Here is a 7395-nt window from a genome sequence, read left to right on the forward strand (position 1 = left end):
AGGTATTCTGTTTAGGCACGTGAAATGCAAATTCATTTTTATACCTGATTCCTTACGATAACGGGCAAAACAAGGAATGATCACCTATTTCTGAAATAATGTTGAAACATTAATGACAGTCGGCACGTATACCTTACAGTTCTTATACAAAAGAAATCCATTTACAATGTGTCTTGATATTTCTTGTTTAAAACTTCTGAGGAGAAAAAACAAAGTCTAGCAATAATGAATGTAGCAGAGAGGCAGTGTGAGTTCTGTGCCTAATGCAGTAGCCATCAAATTTAATGTCCTTGGACCGGGGATGTAGGGCGGTGAATTAATTTTGCAAATTCCGACAAGAAAATAGGATTATTTTTAGTATACTGTCCTGGTGGCTTTGGGGAAAGGAAGGGGAAAGAAAAAGAAGGTATGTTTGCTTTTTCACACCTGTCAAACCAGACACTGTCAGTTGAAAAATAAGGTGGATCATTTTGCCATCTACTGGAGTTTTGCTGTAAATACAGCAGCAATTTAAATTATGGAGCTGAAAGCTATTTATCATAGCTCCTGACTTGTCAGCATTTATGGAAGCATGTGGCTAAAAGAGGAACAGAATATGTCACCACTCTGCATTTAGGTTTATAATTAGGACAAAACTGAGACCAAGCAAATGTGGTCTGTTTCGCAGAACAAGTTTTAGAGAAACTTAAGCAAGATGGAAGCAATTTCAGCAGGGTAAACTATAGTGGGAAAGGGCACAAGAAGACATAGTATACCAACCAGAAAGCAGCAAGTAGCTTTGCACAGAGGCTATATTTAAAACTAAAATCATACTGCTGACTTAGAAAAATTAAGGTATCACCTTTGCACTCTTCTTGTCCCAAGGTGGGCAAAGAAGGGAAAGCGGGAGAAGCCCAGATTCCCTCCCGATAGCTTAGGGACAGAGATGGAAAAAAAATCATGAGGGGAAATAGGACACTGTGGACACAAATAAATAGTTTTCTGGGGGTATTTTTTTAGTCATGGGATGATCAGTGTATTAATGAGTGTTTCCTTCATTGCTGTCTTTCTGCTTTTACCCTTCCGTGTCCACTCACAGGTTAGTCTGTCAGCTGAGAGCCAACAGCCATGACTGCTCTGCTTATAGAGAACTCTAAAAAGTGAACATATTGTCAGTAACATGCTAGAAAAAGTTCAAAAGGATGGAAAAGGGTTAAGGAAAAATGGGGAAAGGTACACAAAAGAACCAAAAGGAGAGCAGCTGGGGCAAACAGGGTATGTATGGTAGCTTCAGGGATGAGAAATCAATCATAAGAAGACAAAGATACGCAATATAGAAAAAATAGGAAAGACCTGTGAGATGGACTGAGAAAGTAAGTTGTGAGAGAAAATGAAGGGAGAGAAACTGAAAAAAAAAAAATGAGCAAAATCAAAAGTCTAAAAAAAAAGAAAAACAGGAAAGGAAACATAGAAAAGAAGAAATGTGACCTGGGTGCTTATCAGATCTGGTCCACTAAAAGCCAACTGCACTAATATAAACAGTTTTGGAAGTGAGAGCTAAAAAATATTAAGTAATAGATATCTCTTTTAAACTGGGCTTTTCTGCACATAGACAATGAGCCTCAGACACTCGTTTCACCTTGTAATCTTCGTGCCAGATTCCTTCTTAAAAAAAAATCAGCTAGTTTTTCTTTGGCATTATCAGCAGGTGGATCATAGCCATTTTTAAATGTGATGTCATGGGATTGTATTCACCAGTCCAGATCAGAAATAATACACAATGCTTTTCCCAAAAGGGGCTACACATGAATGTCACTAAAATGCCATCCTGTTGTTTGCTTTCTTAGCATGGTTTGTTTTTGTCTAGGAAATATAGCAAAAATTAATACGAAGAAAAACATCTGTGTAACATAAGTTGTGCAAATTAGCCCAAGAAGAACTTTTTGTTTGATCTCATGTCACAGAATAGCTACAAATCAAGGGCTGCAGACAAAAGTTCAACGGTATTATATTATATAGCTGTGAAGGTTGTCCTGATCACTAGCCAGCAAAACAGAAGGTCAGGCAGTGTCTACGCTTTTGAGCAACTCATTTTCAAGGGTTGCTTGAACTGGCCTGAGCAAGCTTATGCTGACCTGCTGCCTTTTTTTCTGTGGAAATTCATGAAGGGAGTACTCTCCGAGTTTTGGGGTTCCTTTACTTGTCTGCAGGGAAAGCGAGGACAAAGTGGGTTTACATACTCTGAAGAAGAACCAGAGAATGTTCTGACTGAACTGCAGGGATTTCTGGGATACTTGCGGTGCCAGGGATGTCCCAGAGATGCAGGAATGCCTGCCCAGCTGCCCTGGCCTTCCCTGCCAGTGAAACAGGGCCAGTTCTGTGAGAGCCATCAAAAGGGTTTGGGTTGCAAAGCGTATTGTTTTCAATCATTTGTTCCTGAAATTATTTAAATTCTCCTCCCTTTCCTTCTTTTCCCTGCATGAACTCAGCTTTGTGTATGTTTTAAGGAGCTGTTTGTTGTTATGATCAGGGATTTTGAGCTGGCGCATATTTTTACAGTGATTAGCAATTGTTCTCAGAAGCAGTTAGCATCCTTTCTCTGCTTCAGGAGGGAAGAGAATAATTCAGAGTAAATCACAGATTTGTTTCTGATTAAACTTCCTGGTTGGGGCCATTTGTTGACATCTTTTCCTTTACATGCTCAATTAGATTCTTAAAATCCCCTACATCTCAGCCATGCCATTGCTGTGAATGGCAGACATGCATATTACCATTCCTGTGACTGAATTACCAGAAGCATTAAAGTTACTCAAATGCCTAAATTTGTAATAAAAATGCTTAATAATAATAATAATAATAATAATAATAATAATAATAATAATAATAATGTTATCTCCTTGGGCTTTTTATTGATTATTATTGTTATCTTCTCTCCGATTGGCATTAACCTGTACTGTTGTGATGTGGGGTCTGCAGCTAACATGACACTGCAGTTTTGGCAGCACTGGATCCATGCATACACAGAAAGCAAATTCAGAGTCTTAGATATGAGGAACACTGAAGGACAGCGTTTACGTTTTTTTCTTATGATTTGTAAAGTGCCTATATAATGTTAATAAAAAGCCAAAATAAGAGCAATTGGGTTTTTTTTTTCTGTAATAAATTCAACTGTAATCTAAACCTGACCGCAATAAATACGCAACTTTCTCAGAATTTTAAAATTGGTCTGGACGATTAAGGTTGTTATGTATCTTGTGCCCTCAACTATAATGATATACTTTTCTGACCTTTAGTGATAATATTCATGATTTCTACATTAATTTCTGTTAATATATTGTAGTTATTGCTTACACTACACTTTTGCCAGAAACATTCCTTCTAGTAAAAATATTTCTGTTAAAATTTTTGGAATCCTAACTTAGAGATGCATACAACTGATACAAACATCATGAGGAAATTTTTGATCACTCCAGTTGTGGAGGTAGCTTTTTCATTTTTCATTCTACACATTTATGTATTTCAAAAATATACAACAAATGGCAACAGCAACATTCTTCACATCTTTTATCTGAAAGTAATTACAAAACTAAACCAATTAAGTAAGCCTTAGAAGATTCTACTCACCACATACCTATTTTACTTATAGTTTCAAATACTGACATGGCTGTCTCGATGAAAAATCTTATACTTTGACATCTTTTTAAAATAATTAAAAATGTTCTGTTACTGCATAGCTGGAGAAGTAAAGGAGGGGAAGTTCTTTGATTAGTTACTACCAGCGTATCTTTATGACTGAGCAGTGACTGTTTTGTGAAGCTATTTACTTTTCAGTCCCTGGTAGATGCGTTGAGGCAGAACGGAGTTCCAGACAGGGCACGCATTTCCTCCATTTTTACCAGGGTCTTTAGCTAACAGTTCAATTTCCACACGATTAACAAGATTCTTACTGAGAAGCCACACTCTTGCCATTTACAGTTTAAGTCAAATAGTACAACTCTTTTTACTCTGACATGTCTCTTTCCCTCTTAAGATTATTCGTTGGTGAATAAGCAGGCTGGAGCACAAAAAGCAGCTCCATTTTTGAGGTACTGATATTCAATTTTGTAAGTGGAATGGGCACTAATCACTAATTCCTCTTTGCATGCTGTGATTGCTGCTGGAGAATCCCCCAAATCCTCAGCAGATCATTAGCACATGGCCTCCTGACCCCCAGTGCATACCATATGAACTACATTATATTGCCTCCGGTGCACTATGCAGTCTGTGGTTTACAGTGTAGCATCGTTTATTATGTCTTATGCCCTCAACTAACCAGAAATTCAGGAATAGAATAGGTTGGCTTCAAAGCTGTTGGAGGATTGCAGTTATGTGTGGTCTAAGCGGCTCCTTCAGCAAATTAACAAATTAACAAAAGTTCCAAACACGAAGCTTTTAATTCATCTTTTAATTCACCTTTTAATCCACCTTTTAATCCATCTTTAGCTGGACTATTGGCTAGTGACTTGCCACGAAAACTCACTTGCAAATAGAGGAAGTACACTCTCAAGAATGTGTCATCTTAGTTCAATAAAAGTTGAATGACACGAGCTGTTTTGTACCAGGATGGTATTTTGTAGCTGGCATCATAATGCAGGGAAAGCTTGCTGCTTGGCAGAGCCATATGTGAACACATGAGCAATGCTTCCATGAGCTATAAATAGCACCTCTTAATCCTTGCATTGATCTTCATGTGCTTGCTTAAGGTTCACCTATCTATATTTGTATAGATTAATGTCATTTTTTGATTTAAAATAAAATCAGCTATGTCTCGCTATAATGTTAACCCCTACAATTTGTCAAGATTTAACAGGCAGATATTAAAGATAAGAGCTGTTTCCCAGGCTAAAAGTGGACACAAAGACCTAATGGCCAGTTAGTCTCCTACTTTGAAGCTGACCATTAATAAATAAGCATTTTTATGTCCTCCACAGTATTCTTATTCTGGCACACTTACAAATGCCTTCTTAGCCCTGACATCAAGACTGATCTGCCACCATTTAATAAAGAGACCGAAGAGAAACATCTTCCATGTTATAAATACTGATTATTGATCCAGTAATGGTCTAATTGAGAAGCTGACAAACACCAGCCCAAGCACGCTGCGTGTGGGTTGAATCGTGCCCGCTAAAGGGCCACACAGGTGGGTCTGGTTTGTTGCTGAGGTCAGGATTCTGGTGAGGAATCTGTCACGTGGCATAAGGCTGATACGTGTGATTTGAGAAAGAGTTGGTCCACCTACTTCAAAATCACCACTTACACAGAAATGTAGTTTCTGACACAGGAATTGTGTGAAGGATCATCAGTTTTGACACCGTGCTGCTGAAGGGACATTCAGATGAAATGTAAGATCAGAACTCTAGGAATCACATGTTGTCAATAAATCTGATCCTCTGACAATTTCTGCATGGGAAGGAGTCTTAATTTTTGTGTTTTCACCACTTCATTTTGCTTTCCTAAGCTTCACTGCAGTTTATGTAGGATATACATGTTTTTCAATCTTATCCTGACATCTAATATTGTTAAATAGTCAAATAGGTGTACGATATTCTACATGTGATGGCATCCATGTGCCTCGTGATGATGTTACCATTTATAAAATTCAGGAAAAAAGAAACAACAATGATTTTGCAACATCAAGAAATGAATATAATTGAGTATGTGACAGGAAGCTGAGAGGTTACAGTTATTCTAGTTACAGCAGCTTCTCAACACCGCTTTCATGTAACACTTTGATTAGTAATTATGTTGTTAAAGACACCCTATTCCTGCCTTCATTTTTATATTGCTCTTCTGGTACCTGTGAATAGAGGGTGGTGTTACATACAGTTGAAGTCAAAGTTCTTCTTTCCTCTTCCTCCCCCACAAGAACACTTAGAGCTTTCAAGAAATGCATGTGTTAGTTTTTGAGGACTCCTGCTTTTAAACGGAGGGTGTTGTTTGATCAGTAAGATAATTTGCTCTTTGATTTAATTTCTGACTTAAAGCCAAATTTTCAACTATTTGCTGTTGGGGAAGTTGATCAATGGTTTGGGGCTGCACTAACTGAGCATTTTCCCTTTTTCTCTAGAAACGGTGTCAACTATATAAATAAAGTCAACAAGAATGCTGGGGATGTTATTTTCTTTACAAAGGCTGAAATAGAAGCCAGGATATTTTGGCACAGAGAAGGAAAGTTGGAACTAGAAGGATGCGTATCTACTAGACATAAGGATTTCTGATACCGAAGGCGTGGCATACCAGAATCCACATGTTCAACACTATCATGGGTGGACTTGGGGGCCTCCTCTGTCAGGAAAGAGAGGAACAATGTAGCTGGAAGGCTTGCTGGTGCTTCTTTCACAGGGTGAGAGATGAAATAAAAGGAGAAAAAACTGCCCTTTTGAACAAACACTTCAAACATCCCATTTCAGGGGTCTTTTCTGCTACCAGATGACCACGATTATTTTTATAATCAAAAGTTGATAGATCTTAACACAATAGACTGACACAATGCACCCCGTACAGGTGAGTTGCTATGTGCCTACCACATGATGTGCCCTGACAGTTTCTACTCAGAAGCTGAAACAGGACGTGATCAACCAGCCCAGTGGAAATCAGTGCTGGAATACACTGACAGAGCTGTAAGGAAGAAGTTTCCCGTATAGCATTTGGCTTTACGGACACAAGAGCCAAGAAGCAAAGCTTGAGACATGAATCTTGACAATGCACTGTGCCAGCTGCATACAGATAAGCAGCCTATACATTTGAAAGCTTGAGAACTGGCTGTGCATTGAAAGGTAGGCATTTGGAGATGGTAAATTTAGCCCTGACTCATCCAATGGCAATTTTGACACTTGGGTGGACTAAATTACTTTTAGGAGTTGCATCATGTTTTTACCAGATAGTTTGGTTGAGCACGGTTTAACCCATTCATATACCTATGGCCAGGATTCTAGACCTTTCTCACTGGAAATAACTATGCAACAATTTATTTGTGTATAATATATAGGACATAAATATGTCCTGTGTCACCAAGATCCTTTCTTGCAATCCTATCAATTTGTCTGTTGCTTAAACTTACCAAATAACATCTTAAAGCTGGACTGTTTTGGTTTTTTTTGGGTTTTTTTTGTTGTTGTTGTTGTTTTTTTTTTTTTTTATTATTCACTACTCTTAGTGTAAAAGAATAGAAGACCCTTTACTGCTTATAGCTAAAAATCTGTTTCCAAAAACTAGTTAAAGTTTCTTCACAGCTTTGTCCTTCAAATTAAAGAGTTCTTTCCTCTCCTTGGTGTTAACTCCTCAAGTATTTATGGAGAGCACTCTATGCCAAGCTTTTCAGCCTCCTCCTGATGGACAGTGCCCCGTTTCCTCAGCCTCCTTTGTATCGTTGCCACA

This window comes from Vanellus vanellus, assembly GCF_965231255.1.
Source record: "Vanellus vanellus genome assembly, chromosome: 11".
Classification (NCBI taxonomy): Eukaryota; Metazoa; Chordata; class Aves; order Charadriiformes; family Charadriidae; genus Vanellus; species Vanellus vanellus.